Genomic DNA, 17,064 nt, shown 5'->3' with positions numbered 1-17,064 from the left:
GAGCGATAGCACAGCGGGTAGGGCGTTCGCCTTACACGCAGCCAACATGACCGACCCCCACAAAAATCAAACAAAATTGAACAAGAAAAGAACCACAAAATAAAGAAAAGAAAGAGTTAATAGTGATTATACTGAAAGGTAAGAACATATTTCATATTTGTAAGAGCATGAAAATTATGTAGAAAGAAGATAAACTGACGTAGAAAGAAGCAAATAACAGATAATTATAGCAAAAGTTGAATTGGTAAAACGATATCAAAATATAATACATCAAGTAAATCGAGTAAATGCACATTTTAAGGGTTTTTTTTTGGTATGTACATACACATATATTTAGATTGTTAAGATTGGTAGTAAAAAGAGACAATATCTTATGTTCTTTCAATTTTACTGGGTTTAATTGAGTAATTACTGACTTATTTCTACATAATTTATTCCCTTTTGTGTGCATAGAAGGGTCTTTAGACACAAAACCAGGCATGGTTGTTCCTCAAAAGAAAAAAGAAATGTACTGGAACTGAAATACAAAAGCTTATTTTTCTGCCTTCTGGAAAAGGAAAGGAAAAGAAAGGGACTAAGCGCAGTATAGGAGAGCACATATAAAGCAAGCCACCACTTTATCTCGTAAATTAAAAGAAATATTAGTCACACAAAATTTTAATTTAAAGAAGGATCAAGAAAGGCAGGGAAATAGGACAACATGTATGGCTTTTGCCCTGCACCTGGCTGACATGGGTTTGAACCTTTGTTGTTCCTGTGATCCCCTAAGCCCCACCAGGAGTGATCCCTGAGCTCAGTTCCAGAAGTAAGTCCTGAGCACAGCTGGATCACTTTTAAATGGGTGATGACTTATGCACACACATTTATCTCTGTAGCCTGATTCAAAGAACTAGAAATAACTGTGAGGATATATAGAGAATATCCATGAAATTAAGGAGAAAACCCTTATTCTGAATTCCTTCCAGAGAAGTTTCCCTATAGACACTTATAGACTACAGAGAGCTAACAAATAAAAATGTGTGAGTGGTTATGTCTCCCAGAGACACTTATGTATTCTCATACTATTCAAACAGCAATAAGAGCTTCTATTTCCTAGTGATGGGAAGTACCTGAAGAATTTATCTATCATCTACAAGCAGTGCAAACTATACCCTGTAACATAATTTAAAATATATATATATCCATTTGTTAGAAATGAAAATTGAGGACAGATGTTTATATTTGGTTTGAAAATCATTCTCTAACGTAGGAAGACTTCAGATATTTAACTAGGTTGATGAAAATATAAAAATCAAGCACTTTTGATCATGCTTCAGAAAATAAAACACTGTACAAACTAATTTTATATATTTTCTTTTCTGGGCATTGGTTTTTGGAACTATGAATAATTCATAAAAGTAATATAAGTTTTCAAAGTGGAGAATATGCTTGGAGAGTCTATTGCAATATTAATGCAACTCTACAAAAATGTTAATTTTTTAAATAATAAACTTTAAAATGCTTTACACATGTCATTTCCAGAGTTATCTGTGATAATATGGAATCAATATTATTCCTATTTTACAGAGAAGTAGATGCAGATGATTGTGAATCTGGATATGAGAATGAATACATATTATATGGTTCAATAAAGAATACTTAGAATATAGAGTCCAGAAACACTTTCAGAACAAATTTTGTCTTTGGTATGATCTCATAGTTACCTCTTCTTCATTTAAAGTTCCCTTACACTGAATTTTAGATTGATCTTCCTGGACCCATTTGATTGGCAAAATACATTCTTACAAAGTTTAATGATATTTTATTTTACTTCCTTATCAAAATTTATTTATTGGTGTTCATTCCCTAAGGACCTTGCTAAGTAATTCCTCTCACAGGTTAATGGAACAATGTTCTATCTTCCCAGCTAATAGAGTTGCATTTCAAAAAGCCATTCTGGATACATTAACTTATGACATTAACTTATGTAGGAAAATTTATATAGATAAAAAGACTTTCAGGCATCAAGAAAGCCTCTTACCTAATATATGAAGTCACTTGGAAAGCCATTTAGTACTATAATATTGGTAACGTTTTTAGTCATGGCATCCAAGTGTTGGTAAAAGCTGAACTTTTAAACATCTTGGACTCTTAGAGTAGTTTGAAACTGCCTTTTCAAATTATAAGGAGTCAAAGTGATCAGAGGGTGTTGATTTCTACTGGATTGTTCACTTTTAGAAAATGGATCAAGAATTTTTTGCGTGTGTATATTTAGCTGCAAGAAACTGGTAAAATTTCAAAGTTATCACTTTCTTATCCAAGTAAGAGTAAAAATTATGCCGCTAAAACATGAATATTTTAATACTTATGTATGTCAAAATTGTGTTAAAGTGTTTATATATCATTAAGTCATCTTAAGGGGTGAGCATGGCAGATATACAAAATAAACACATTTTAAGACCAAGAACAAAGCTGAAAAGACTGGAGTATATGCCAGTATGCATCAAGCCCTAAACTTATTCTATCATTAGTCTGTATGGTCCATCAAGAACCACTTGGTTTTGTATTATAGCTAAATATATATGTTACCTGCTAAACAAAATGCTCACGTGTCACACAGCAAAGTTTAACTTTTTATTAAAAGAACTGTGAGTTTTGATTCTGAATTCAACAGGACCTGGAACAGAGATCCTCTGCCTGCTTCCACCTGTCTCTGGTGACACAGGGATCACACCCATAAACCACTCCCTTCTGGTACCAGAAAATTTCCTCAACAGCCACCCTCCAGAACTCACGGTTGCTCCTCCCAGACTGGAGAATAAAAGGAAGCTCCCAGAACCATGCCATCGGATTCCGGGCCAGGCTGTGAGGTGGATGAGAGCCCTCCTCAATCCAAGGGAACCCAGCCTCAGCAGCCGATGTCTACCCCCAACCACCGCCATGATCAAGGCCACTTTTCTACCCATTTATGCTTCTCAGAGAGCCTGGCAAGCTACCGAGAGTATCCCATCCGCATGGACAGAGCCTCAAGCTCCCCTGGCGTATTTGATATGCCAAGAACAGTAACTACAATAGCTCTCATTCCCTTAACCCTGAAAGAGGCTCCAGTTGTTGGGGAAAGAAGAGTAAGAAGCGGTTGCTAAAATCTCAGGGCTGGGAGGAATAGAGATATTACTGGCACCTGTTCAAGTAATTCGATGACCAATGGGACATCAGTGATATAGAGATGCTCCAGAAAAACCTGTGTGTTCTCTTAAACACATGTTTCCTCTTTTATTCTCTCATGTTTAACTAAGTAAATTTATTTTAATGTAACTATTTTACTGTATTTACTGTTTTTGGCATATCAAATATGCCACGGATAGCTGGCCAGGCTAAAGAAGGCCTTTGATTCTGTTGAGACTGAAGCGATCATCGAAGACCTAGCCAAACAGGGCGTTCAAACTCAGTACATCAGGATCCTCTGTGAGGCGTATTACGGATTCACCACCAGGATCTCACCATTCTACAGGGAAGTGATCATTCATGTCAAGAGAGGGGTTCAGCAGGGTGATACCATTTCACCAAAACTCTTCAGTGCCACCCTCAAGAACATCATGCAACAACTGGAAAGAGAAGGAATGGGAGTGAAGATAGATGGTCGGCAACTACACCACCTCTGTTTCGCTGATGACATTGTTCTAATAACAAAGCTGCACAAATGCTGGCCAACTTCGACCGTGAGTGTGGAAAGGTCAAACTGCAGCTAAATCTAACAAAGATAACGTTTATGAGAAACAGACTTCTTCCTGATGTTCCATTCACTCTCAACGGAACGACCATGTCCAAATGCAACAGTTATGTATACCTAGGTCGAGAAATCATCATGGTGAAAGGCCTGGCACCTGAGTTGCTCAGGAGGAAGAGAGTGGCTTGGAACACCTTCAAGAGAGTCGAAAAAATAGTTAAGAGGACAAAAGACCTCCAGCTTCAGGCACATGTCTTCGACTCCACCATTTTTCCTGCATTAACATACATCTCAGAGACCTGGGCCCTATGAAAACAGGATGAGAACGCTATTTGATTCTCCTAAAGAGGAATCGAAAGAGCTATACTTAGAGTATCACACTTCACTCAAGTGAGAGAAGGAATCCAGAGTTCTGACCTCAGTCAACAATTGAGAATCAGGGACACTGTCTCGTTTGCCAAGGCATCACAAATCAGATGGGCTGGACACATAATGCGATTTGGAGATGACTGCTGGACCAGAGCCATTATTGACTGGATTCCACAGGATGTAAAAAGATCACGTGGCCATCCACCTAAGAGATAGTCAGACTTCTTGCTCAAGACCTTGAATTAACGGTTTGAGGCTCTTCATGTTCCTGGAGCGAGCAGACGCCATTGGGCTATACTAGCACGCGGCAGGGACAAATGGAGATGTTACTGGCGCCCACTCTAGCAAATCGATGATTAACGGGATGTCAAGTGATCAAGTGATAACTACTTTAGAAAAACAAAACAAGAAGGTGTTGGATTTTTGCTAAACCATATAATGCTTACAAATTGGGTAGTTGGATACGGGAATGGGGTAGGAATGGGACAAACTAGAAACATACAATTAGCATTGTTTTCAACAAAATTGTCTTAGTAATAACAAAATATAATTTAAGTGGGAATACATTGCCTAGAATATTGTACGCAAAAAAATATCAGGAGCGATAGCACAGCGGGTAGGGCGTCTGCCTTACAAGCGGCCAACATGGCCGACCCGAGTTCGATTCCTCCGCCCCTCTCGGAGAGCCCGGCAAGCTACCGAGAGTATTTGATATGCCAGACACAGTAACAACAAAGTCTCCAATGGAGACGTTACTGGGCCCGCTCGAGCAAATCGATGATCAACGGGAGGGCCTTTACTTTACTTACTTTACTTTACTTAACTGAAAGGGAAAAGTGGGATATGGATTTGTGGCTGGGATTCCAGATTGTGAAGCAAATTAATAGCAAAGTAAGGTAAGTAGGACTATTGTGTTTTTCTGTGAAAGGTTCTAATGTATTGAATTCGGTGGCTAACGTGAGACAGTAGATTATACAAACTAATGTGGACGTTTATGAGAATTTGTCAGCAGAGAGCTGGAGATTGTGGAGCTCTGTGTATTGAATTATAAACTGTTTCATGAGAAGAATAGACCTTTGGGCAGGGAAGGTAGGAGACAAATGTTACTCTAACAGCTCTAGGTAAGTAAGAGGAAGAGGCAGTTAAGTGACTTAGGAAAATAGCAATGCAGTATTCATCACGATCACGATCACGATCACGACCACACTGTTGTTCGTCGATTGCCTCGAGCAGGTGCCAGTAACGTCTTCATCGTCCTAGCCCTGAGATTTTTTTTTTTAAAGTGCCATATTCAAGGCTTTTTCAGGGTTAGGAGAATGAGACCCATCATTGTTACTGGTATTTGGCATATTGGGTATACCACGGGGAGTTTGCCAGACTCTGCCATGTGGGCATGTTATATTTGGTAGCCTGCCAGTTTGACTAAATTAGGAATGAGATGATAAGATGTCACGCGGCCGCGAATGCGGCCGCGCGCTTCCGGGAGCTAAGTGTGATAATCTCTGGATCCTGGCCATTGTTGGAGTTACACGGCAGTTGGTGGGTGTAACTGTCTAGTTACTGGCAGGTCCAGTCCCAAACTGTGCAGGCTTGGAGATCTCAGCCCCGGTTCCCACACACCTGGGTTCCTCTGTCAGTTCTTTTATGTGTGAGGCTCATCCAAGTGTGTGGAGAGTGGTCCCAGCATGGCCTTGGCTGGGCCTCGGTGGTCTTCAGCTGTTGGGCCCTGGTGGAGACAGTCAGGCATAGGGTAGGAGACTCTGCCTTGTTCTCTCCCAGGAGCTGAGTGTGATGATCTCTGGATCCTGGCCGTTGTTGGAGTTACACGGCAGTTGGTGGGTGTAACTGTCTAGTTACTGGCAGGTCCAGTCCCAAACTGTGCAGGCTTGGAGATCTCAACCCCGGGTCCCACACACCTGGGTTCCTCTGTCAGTTCTTTTATGCTTGAGGCTCATCCAAGTGTGTGGAGAGTGGTCCCAGCATGGCCTTGGCTGGGCCTCGGTGGTCTTCAGCTGTTGGGCCCTGGTGGAGACAGTCAGGCATAGGGTAGGAGACTCTGCCTTGTTCTCTCCCAGGAGCAGTATTCATAAGTAAAATAAATAGAGATATAAATTAGAACAAGTTTTATAATTTGATAGAATTTTACCAAATTACAAAAAAAAATAAGGAGTAAGCATTTGTCAAAAAATATCCTCAGATTGACTGGCCCATATTCACAAGAACAAAAGCAACCGGTGCTGGTGCGGATGTGGTGAGAAAGGGACACTCCTTCACTGTTGGTGGGAATGCCGACTGGTTCAGCCCTTTTGCAAAACAGTATGGATGATTCTCAAGAAATTAGAAATTGAGCTCCCATTTGACCCAGCAATACCACTCCTGGGAATATATCCCAGAGAGGCAAAAAAGTAAAGCCGAAGTGACATCTGCAATTGTCTGTTTATTGCAGCACTCTTTACAATAGCCAGAATCTGGAAAAAACCTGAGTGCCCGAGAACAGATGACTGGTTGAAGAAACTCTGGCACATTTATACAATGGAGTACTATGTAGCTGTTAGAAAAGACGAAGTCATGAAGTTTACATACAAGTGGTACTACATGGAAAGTATCATGTTAAGCGAAATGACTCAGAAAGAAAGGGATAGACATAGAAAGATTGCATTCATCTGGGGAACATAAAGTAACAAAATAGGAAACTAACACCCAAGTATGGCAGAGATTAGTACCAGGAATTTTACTCAATGACCCAGAGGACAACCACACATGTTAGGGGAAGGAGGAGCTCAGAAAGAGAAGGGAACACCAAATAAACGGTGTTGGGAGGATCCGCCCACGATGGGAGAGCATGCTGAGGGTAGATGGTCGACCAAGCATGATTGCCACTCAATGCCTCTTTTGCAGATCATGGCACTCAAAAGGAGAGAGAGGGAAGTTCCCTGCCACAGAGGCAGGGTGGGATGGGGGTTGGGGGGGGAGGGGATGCTGGGATCCGTGGTGGTGGGAAATGCACACTGGTGGAGGGATGGGTGTTTGGTCATTGTATAATCGAAACCCAAGCACAAAAATGTGTAAGTCTACAACTGTACCTCATGGTGCCTCACTATTAAAAAATAAATAAATATAAAAAGATAAAAAAAATAAATCTGAGACTATAAATTTAAAAAAAAATATCCTCAGATTATATATGTCTCTCTTCCTTACATTCTCCAGAAATGATAATATCCTTTACAAGGAATAGCTAGATTTTCTTTGTGGGGGAATAAAATGTTCCTAAAGAAAAGTTTATACCATGATGCTTAAAATGTCTAACAGTGCTTAGGCAATCTGTTTATTTAACAAGGTGTCATTTGACCATTGTGATAAATAAGACTATGAATATGACTTAAAAATTAAGTATCTCAGTTGCATTACAAGTTTATGATCATATAGAAGCATAGAAAAGGCCATACAAATTTAAATAACTGCTTCGTATCTCAAGACTCATGCATGCAATATTTAAATAATCTCTTAAATACTTTAGAAACTTGTTTTCTTATTCAGATGTTTACTTGTTTTTTGATGTACTTTTCTGGTCTCAGGAGTTTTACCAATAGTCACTTGGTCCCCACCTGGTGACTCTTAGCCTACAGCCATGTCCTAGATTAAAGAGTCACCAAGGCAATGCTCAGAAGCTTTCAGAATCACACCCATGATGCTCAGGAATTATGCAGTATCAGAGATTGAAATGGGGACTAAGCAAGCGTCTGAATAGATGTAATTTCTCCAGCCCTTACAGTCTTTATTTTTCACATACAATTGATATGACTTAAGATATGTATACCAACCTTTAAGCAATATTTTGCTGTGTTTGTCATAGTTACAAGCAATTTCAAGTTATCATGTGTTGTTTAATAGCTACAGACCTTACAAAATAGGCTTAGAGGAATTTGCAATACATAACAACTGACTTTTAAAAGTTCAGAGAAAGTTGTTATGGCTTATTTGAAGATATTATATAGTTTACCAGAGTCTCCTGGGCTTGTTGACATCCCTGACTCTTTGTGAATGAGGCCTTTTTTATTCTCCCATCATTTGTTTAGCTCTTTCCCTAATTGATTTTCTATGCTAATATACTAAAGGTCTGCAGAAGGCAATGCCTCAGGTGTGACAGATGAAATAAGGTGCTTTAGTCATTGCTTTTATCTTCCATGTCTAATGTGTTGGTTACAGCTGTGCAGTTTAACAGCAAAATCAATACATCATTTGCTGCAGGTACTCAAAAGAATTTGGAAACCCTTAAGTCTTTTAACTATGAGATTTCCTCTAGAATATTATTTATTTATTGTAAATTTATTTATATAAATGCAGATACTACATTCTACAAGGTGAGAGATTTTTTCTCCTGTCTACTCAAATATTGTGTTTTCCACTAGCTAGTTAAATTACTTTTCTCTGGGTTTTTGGAACATCTGCCAATCTAAATGAATCCTGTAAAGTGTAAAATAAATGTTTAAAAAATCTTTTCCATTTTGTCTAAATCATCTTTGAGCTTAAACATTTAGCATATGTTCTACTGAAAATGGAACCACTTTGTATTGTGCATGGAAAGCAGTATGTGTGGGGGCACTTGGGTAATTTCTCATGTAAATGGATGCTTTTATTGCCAGTTTTCCATTTTACATTGGCAATGACATGGTTTAAGCCTAAAACAAGAGGGGGAAAAAACTTGATTAGAACATTTTTCCTATTCAATATTTTCCTGTCTATATTTATGTTCTGTCCTTTATTATTCTCCAACTGTTTGATGAACATTTGGTTTACTCTAAATGTCAGATTCCAAAGGATAGGAAATATGTCCCTGACTGTACTTTACTCTCCCATTCTAGTACAAACAGGTGCAGATGTATATTGTGAGGCATTCACTAAAGCTTTGAAAGCCCACACACAACTTATCAAATCCATATATTTTCATCAGAGAATTTTATGAAGTCTGTTAATATCAATATTAATTGAATATTTCCTAATAGATAAGTTTTTGTGGTATGTTAATGACTTACAAAATTTTTAAAAAGTAGCTGTGATTTCAATAATTTTATTTTCAAAATGCTCAGCATTATCTTCTAAAATAAATTTACAAGATAATTAATTCATATGTTTATTACAAAGAGGATGCATCTTCAAAGAAAGAGATCAAATAGAGTGAATATACACCAGTTTATCAACATCTGTGAGGTCCATATCTTAGTATATTATTTGTAATAAACCTCCTGTCATTTGAATGTTCTGGGCATTAACTTGCAATGTTCAAAGACTATTTCAGCTTCAGTCAATTGAGTGACCCTTGGTGGTGCTTGACAGATCATAGGTGGTTTTTGGAATAGTAACCAGATTGATCACATAAAAGCAAGTGCCTTAAACCCTATACTATCTCTGTAGCCATCAAATTAATTCAACTCTAAATTTTAGAACATCATAATATAGAGCATTGGCCTGTCTTTTGCTTGATCTACATGGACTAATTGTTACAAAGGCTGTGCTTATTTATAATGATGACACAACAACGAAGTGAAATCTTGATATTCAAATTAATATTCACTGTCACTGTCCTTCGTTGTTCATTGATTTGCTCAAGCGGGCCTAGTAATGTCTCCATTGTGACAATTGTTATTGTGTTTGGCATATCGAATACATCACGGGTAGCTTGCCAGGCTTTGCCGTGTGGGTGAGATACTCTCGGTAGCTTGTGGAGCTCCCCGAGAAGGGTGGAGGAATAGAACTCGGGTCAGCCATGTTGGCCGCTTGCAAGGCAAACACCCTACCTGCTGTGCTATCACTCCAGCCCAAATTAATATTAACTCGATTTAAGTTGATATTAAGTTAGTTTACATAACTTCGATATAAGTGATTCTTATCTCTGATTTCAAAAGTACAACATTCATAATTATGCAATCAGTTAAATAGAAAAATTTAAAAAAATTAAAATACTTCTTAGAAATTACAAAAAATGATTAAATTTATTATTATTAAAATGATTAAACAATTAAATTATTCATGGTTTTGATTGAATATTACTTCTCTTAGAATCCTATTTATATGGCATGTTGTAGCAAGAGGAGAAATGTATATTCATACATTTCAACATAATAAATTTACTTGGCAAAGCACATTTATTCTACCAATTGCATCATGTTTTTCTTTTTCTTCAAGTGATATCTTTGGATTAATCAACAAGGGATTTTTCTATAGTGAAGCATACTTCTTTTCCTGAACATTCTAAGCTAGACAGGTAGCTTTATTTGTAGTTCCATCCATCTGTTTTTTAATTGATTTGTTTGATCACTTGATCACTTGATATCCCATTACTCATCAATTTGCTTGAGTGGCAGCCAGTAACGTCTCCATTTGTCCCTGCCCTGTGCTAGTGTAGCCCAATGGCATCTGCTTGCATAAGGAAGAAGAACCTCAAAAAGAAGAACCTCAAACTGATTTTCTTAAGCAAAGAAATTGAATGAGGATGATCATACAAAGATTTTGCCTCAAGAAGGAAAAAAATCCGTATTAAATTTTTAGAATTTTTAAAAAAATTTTCTTAGTGATTACTCATTGGAAATGGTTATTTTTTTTTACTTCATTGATCAACTAAAAGAAGTGATACATGATTTCTATAATTTTCATTACTATAAAATATGATATTTTTGACCAGGGGTTAAGACTAGATTTTATAGGTGACTGATTGAAGTTGATTGCTGAACTAAAGTAGGTACTTTCAGTTAGTTGTGTATTAAAGAGACTCAGAGTACCTTCATGTTTAGACAACATATCCATTTAGAGGCAATAAGTACTTGTAAGAGAGATTCCACATTAGTTTGCATTTGACAGGAGGATGCTACTTATTTCTCAGTAGGAATAAATCTTCCCTTAAAGGGAAGAAGAAAAGAAATTCTTTACTTTGCTTAAATATAATTATGTTGGTGAGAATCAAATAGCCTTAGGCTGTTTCTACATTTGCATTCCAATGGTATAATATTTTCATTGTTATACTCAAGATGCTTTAATCTACTTCATTGTGTAAATTGGGAAGTAGCCAATTTTATGGTATATTGATGCTTAGGAAATCTTTCCTGAGATTGTGTCATCAATCTTTTGAAAAGTATGACCAGAAAACTATACATTTGATGTAGCTATTAGTCAAGAAAGCAAGCAATAATCTTAAGCAGTAACAAAAATATAACTCCACCCCAAATTTTGAAGATAAAACAACCTAATAAGACATATGCATTCTGTTTTTCTCTTCTGGTAAATAATTACATAAATAAGTACACATGAATATGTCTAAGATATTAAATGATATAACTAGCTTTCATAAAGTAACTGCTATTTAATTTGTATTTGTCAGCAAGAATCAAGGACACTTACACACACAAAAAATAAGACTTTGGTCACCTTTTGGAACTGTTAGTAAAGATAACCGTCTGCACAGATATTAAGAATTTCAGACAACATAATGAATAAATACATTTACTGAAAAATAAAGTGTTCTTTGCTAGAGTTCTAGAGTTTTCTGAAGGTGGCTGCTCTCAGATATGGTGAGAAAAAATGAAAGGAGAGAGAAAGAGATGGAAGAATTGATGAGGAAGAAGGGAAAGGCAGAGCAATATCACAGAATTTCATATTTCATTTTTATCTCCTCAAGAAGAGCAGCTCAGACTTGGAGGTTTAAAAGGAATAGTTTCTCTGGCCGGGTAATCGCATATAGTGGTGGTGGAGTTTTGAACCACAGCGCACTTCTGCGGCTGGTGCGTCTGTTCTTTCGGAGGTCGACTGCATCCCAGAACATGACGACTGTTCCCTAGCTGGAGGAACTGGAGTCCTTCAAGTACAGTGACCTGCAGAACCGGGCTAAGAGTCTGGGCCTCCGGGATAACCAGAGGGCAGACAAGTTGTTAAAATCCTTGAGAGCCCACCTGGAACAAGAAATAAGAAAGGAAAAAAGAATCAGGATGAAAGTCAAGCTCCTGCAGTCTCTTGCGAAGAGATGAAGGTACAGATCAGAGAGGGAGCTGGCGGGCCACATCACCAAAACCAAGAGAAGAAGGAGGACTCTGCACAATCCCCCTTGACCCACAGCAGGACCTTTCAGGGATGAAAACAAGTGACTCCGCCGCATGTCTGAATCCAGAAGAGCCTGGAGACCTGGGGCTCAGCACTGCTGTGAAGACTCCACACCCATACCAGACTTGCAGGGAGGAGAATGCCTTGGCCTCAGGGAAAGGAGAAATAGCAGGTCAGGAAGGTTCAAAGGTACCCTCAGGAAAAAAGAAGCCTCTCGACACCTATGGGTTTTATAAATCTGGAGTAAAGAAAAGAATTGCAAGCACAATTACTCCAAACTTTAAGAAACTTCATGGGGCTCATTTTAAGGAAATGGAGTTCATTGATCAATATATGGAAAGGAAAAAGAAGCATTTTGAAGAACACAGTTCACTGAGTGAACTGAAGAAGCAGCCGGTCAGCAAGGCCGTAGTGGCCACTCCAGTGGCCCAGAGAGGATGTGTCTCTGAAGCCTGCATGCCTGTCAGCCAGTGGTGTTCTCAGGGCTGGGTTCACACCCCCAAGTCTCGAAACACCTCATGTGTGAAGAGGTCAGGAAAGAGCTCAGCCACAAAAATGAACGTCAGGTTTCAGCCACTACTAAAGATAAAGAGCATAAGTATTCACTCACCAAGACTCCAGCCAGAAAGTCTCCCCTTGTGACCATGCCTTGGAGTACCTCAAAAGGCCAGCCTGCTCTTGGGACAAACAAGTTAATGACCCCACGAGGGGATTCTGCTGTTGTTTCTACCTCAGTTGAAGCACGCTGCTGAGGCCTCAAATACTTCAGTCTCCCAGAAAAAAAAAGTGCTTGATTTCAAAGCAAGTTTGTCTCCTCCACTCAGCTATGAATCACACAAAGGAAAGCTGAAACCATGGGGACAATCTAAAGAAAACTGTGTGAATGAACACATAAGCAGAGTCAGCCTCCACAAGAACACGTACAAACAACCTTGCTTCAAGACCAGGGAGGAGCAGCGCAAGAAACATGATTGCCACTCAATGCCTCTTTTGCAAACCACAACACCCAAAAGGAGAGAGAACAAAATGCCACAGAGGCAGGGTGAGATGGGGGGGTGGGGGATGGGAGGAATACTGGGACCTGTGGTGGTGGAAAATGGGCACTGGTGGAGGGATGGGTATTTGATCATTGTATAATTGAAACTCAAGCACAACAATTCGTAAGTCTACAACTGTACCTCATGGTGTTTCACTAATAAAAATTAAAAAAAAAAAAGAAAAAGAGCAAAAGGAGAAGAAAGCAAAGGTTTTGGCAGCTCGAAGAGGACTTGTGGCTAAAAATTAATCATCTTGTAATATTATGTAAATATTCTTTTATTTTGAACTTCTTGTAAATATTTTAGTGTTCTCCTTTTCAGTCACTAGCTATCTTTCTGCTCCTTGCTGACATTGTATCATGGGAATGGGCCTTCCATGTGCCACGGCACTGAAAGGACATTCATTTCTAAAGACCATGAATCCTTTAGAATGATTTTTATTTAAGTCCCGATACAACTGTTTTCTAATTAAGACTTCTTCAGTAGTTTATTGGGTAGCACTGTCCTCCCATTGTTCATTGATTTGCTCAAGCTGTCCGAATAACGTCTCCATCATGCGACTTCTTGTTACTGTGTTTGGTATATTGAATACGTTCCGGGTAGCTTGCCAGGCTTTGCTATGTGGGTGAGATGCTCTCGGTAGATTGTGGGCTCTCCCAGAGGGGTGAAGGAATCGAGCCCGGCTCGGCTCGGCTGGGCTAGCTGCGTGCAAACCAAGTGCCCTACCGCTGTGCTATCTCTCCACCCAGTAGTTTATTAACCTAGATATTTTCATGTCAAGTTCCCTCTGTAGGCTCCAACCTTGCAGTGCTCTTCTAGGTAAAAACATTTATCTAATAGTAGCTAGTTATGCTGCAGGCTTTAGCAGAAATTAAGCAATGAGAGTAGGCTAGAAAGACCTGCTTGATGGACCATGGATCTGTGGGCCACAGGAGCCAGTTACAGCATCGGGATCTTAAAGGGTTTTATTTAAGCTTATTTATATCTTTGCTCTGATCATTTTATGTATTTGCCATCTTAACAAAAACTAAAGCATATGCTATCCCTGCTCATAAAAATGTATTCTGATATTTGAAAAATATTGCTTTGAGAATTACTGTACTCTGTCCATTATAGTTTTAGTTTAGGGCAAAGAATTGAGTGGCTTAGTATCATATCTGTGTCCTTTGCACCTATCAGAAGCTTCTGAGTTTGCCCTGTTTATGATTTCCATAAATAAAATTGTGGTAAGTTTAAAAAAAATAAAGGAATAGTTTCTTCCCATACTCCCATTGCTGCTAATGTCAATAAAACATAGTGATTTCAAAATAGCAAAAATAAACTAAATATCATGGAAGGTAAGTAGGGTAACTGATTTATCAATTGTTCATCAATTGGTTACTATTATATTGATTGCCTACTGTTTGCTAGGTAATAGATAGTCAACTATAGGGGATAAAATTGAACCATGAGAACTAGAGTCATAGCATTATAGTTAGGGAACAACGATTATATTCTAATTGGATGACTGAAATTTTGACTCCCAACCTTCTACAGTCTAAAGAAAGCATTAAAATAATAATGATATACTATTATAAACTGTAGCACTTGAAGATATCTGACATAAATATTCATTAGTTCCACAGATGATTTTAAAAAATAATTGATAGCATATCTATATATTTAATTTCTAAATTTAAAAAAGCAATTGAAAATCATTTCTTATAGTCTTTTATAAATAACAAATGAATAGTAAGTTTAAAGTTTCACTTCATTTTGATAGTGTGCAAATGGAAGCTGATTTATTATTTTTTATTTAATTTTACCTGGCAACAACCACCTTTGAATTTTCCATGGAGATATGGTATTACAACATACATACAAGTGTAGATTAAAGTTGAAAAGGCTGGACAGCAAAAATTTTATAAGGAACATAGGTAAAATCATGAAGTTGTCAGAGAGAAACTGATTCTCTATTTACTCATGTATTTTGTTCACGCTTATCTCAATTATTTTATTGTTTGTTGTCAAGAAAATGAAAAGCAAGAATATTATAAACACATACAAACTATCAAAGCTTATTAAATGTTTAAATCCTTGTTATTATAGAAGTGATTAGGTAATTAATACAGTATTTTTTAAAGAATTAAAAAAGAACTAAATATGATTTATGTGAAAACCATTTTCAATACCAGTGGTAGTTCTTTTCTTTTTTAAATATTTCCCATATAGTAGCATATTCCATTGCTACTATAACCATTTCACATATAAAGTATTTATAAAACCCTTCTCCATTATTGGAATTTATGGAAATAATTAGTATTTGAAATATTAACAAATAGTCTTAAAGATATATAGTGATTTTTACATTTAGGTATTAGGTAAGCAAACATAGGAAACACCTTGAATGTTATCAATTTTCTTGACATTTTTCTGGTTTAATAATTTTAAATTATTTAAAGTGATGGCCTATTAATATCAAGACAAACCAAATGAATTTTCTATATTTGTTATCACCCTAGGTCAAAAACTTTAAGGTAAAATAAAATATAGAATTTCTAAGTATGATTTATAATATAGTAATATTTAAATTGTTTGAGAGTGCCATATTTGACTTGAGAATTTCCAATTTTCCCTGTGGCACTTTGGACCATAGTAGTTTTATCTCCTCTTGTTTTTCTATCTCTTCTCTCTCTTAATCTCTTTTTTCTCTCTCTCCCTATTTCTCTTTCTCTCTCTCTCTCTCTCTCTCTCTCTCTCTCTCTCTCTCTCTCTCTTTCCCTCATCCCCCACCCTAGAGGATAGTGTGAAAACAGTCCCATACTACCTTATATTGTGCAGTTGAGTTCCCACATTCAGGTAAATCACAGGAACCAGCATATGTGGAGTGCAATGAATAAGCCTTGCTCTGGAAAAATCATCTTTATGAGAAGCATATCCCCACTGCCACGTAGTATGCTCCTTTATTTCTTGATGCTGATATTGGCTATGTTCTAATAATTTAAATTATTCTCAGGAAAGAATTCCCTCTATTAATTAATAATAGCCCAATGAATTATTATGTTAACTTATATTACTAATATCTCTATACCATGAATGTCTATGAACTCTTCTAGCACTGTCATCACTGTCACTGTCATCCCATTGTTCATTGATTTCCTCAAGCAGGCACCAGTAATGTCTCCATTTGTCCTAGCCCTGAAATTTTAGCAAGTGCCACAGGCGGGGGTCACACCCACCACCTGGCCCCCTGGCGCCGTGTAATCCCATCAGCGGCCAAGACTCAGAGACTATAAAATCCAGATCCCGGACGAGAACAGTGCAGTCTTCTGCCCCCGCGCCTGGGTGTTCCTTCCCGGAGCCCCTTTGAGGGGAGCGGGTTGAGCTTTCCTCCCCGCTCCGACCAGGGCTCCGGCAGCCGAAGACCTCCAGGACCAGCCACCACCATGCTGAGACCACTCTCCGCACACATGAAGGTACTGGCAGAGGGACAAAGCCACGCGGGTTCCGGGGCCGAGACCTCCAAGCCTACTCGAATTGGAGTCCAATTCGAGTCGAGCATCTTCCAACCAGATCCTCCAAATTCCAGTAGGCGGGGGTCACACCCACCACCTGGCCCCCTGGCACCGTGTAATCCCATCAGCGGCCAAGACATCTTATCAGAACTTTTTTTATGACATCTTATTGTCTCATTCCTACTTTGGACAAACTTGCAGGCTATCGAATGTAGTCTACCCACAGGGCAGAGTCTGGCAAACTCCCCGTGGCGTACCAAATATGCCAAATACCAGTAACAATGATGGGTCTCATTCTCCTAAATAGCCTTGAATATAATCTCAGGGCTAGGATGAAAGAGACGTTACTGGGGCCTGCTCGAGGCCACAT

General features: G+C 38.4%; 1 non-coding gene and 1 pseudogene across 1 annotated transcript; one reads left to right on the top strand and one right to left on the bottom strand.

Annotated features, from left to right (window-relative positions):
• The window catches only part of LOC130033636 (nucleolar and spindle-associated protein 1-like), an 81,208-nt pseudogene that overhangs the window by 61,691 nt on the left and 2,453 nt on the right, over positions 1–17,064 (top strand).
• Positions 15,975–16,136, bottom strand: LOC130033811 (U1 spliceosomal RNA). Its single transcript, XR_008793984.1, has one exon. It is a non-coding gene; the product is annotated as a U1 spliceosomal RNA (small nuclear RNA).

This window comes from Sorex fumeus, unplaced genomic scaffold (assembly GCF_029834395.1).
Source record: "Sorex fumeus unplaced genomic scaffold, SorFum_2.1 ptg000054l, whole genome shotgun sequence".
Classification (NCBI taxonomy): Eukaryota; Metazoa; Chordata; class Mammalia; order Eulipotyphla; family Soricidae; genus Sorex; species Sorex fumeus.
The sequence above is the reverse complement of the archived record's forward strand: the minus strand, read 5'-3'. Positions and strand labels throughout refer to the sequence as shown.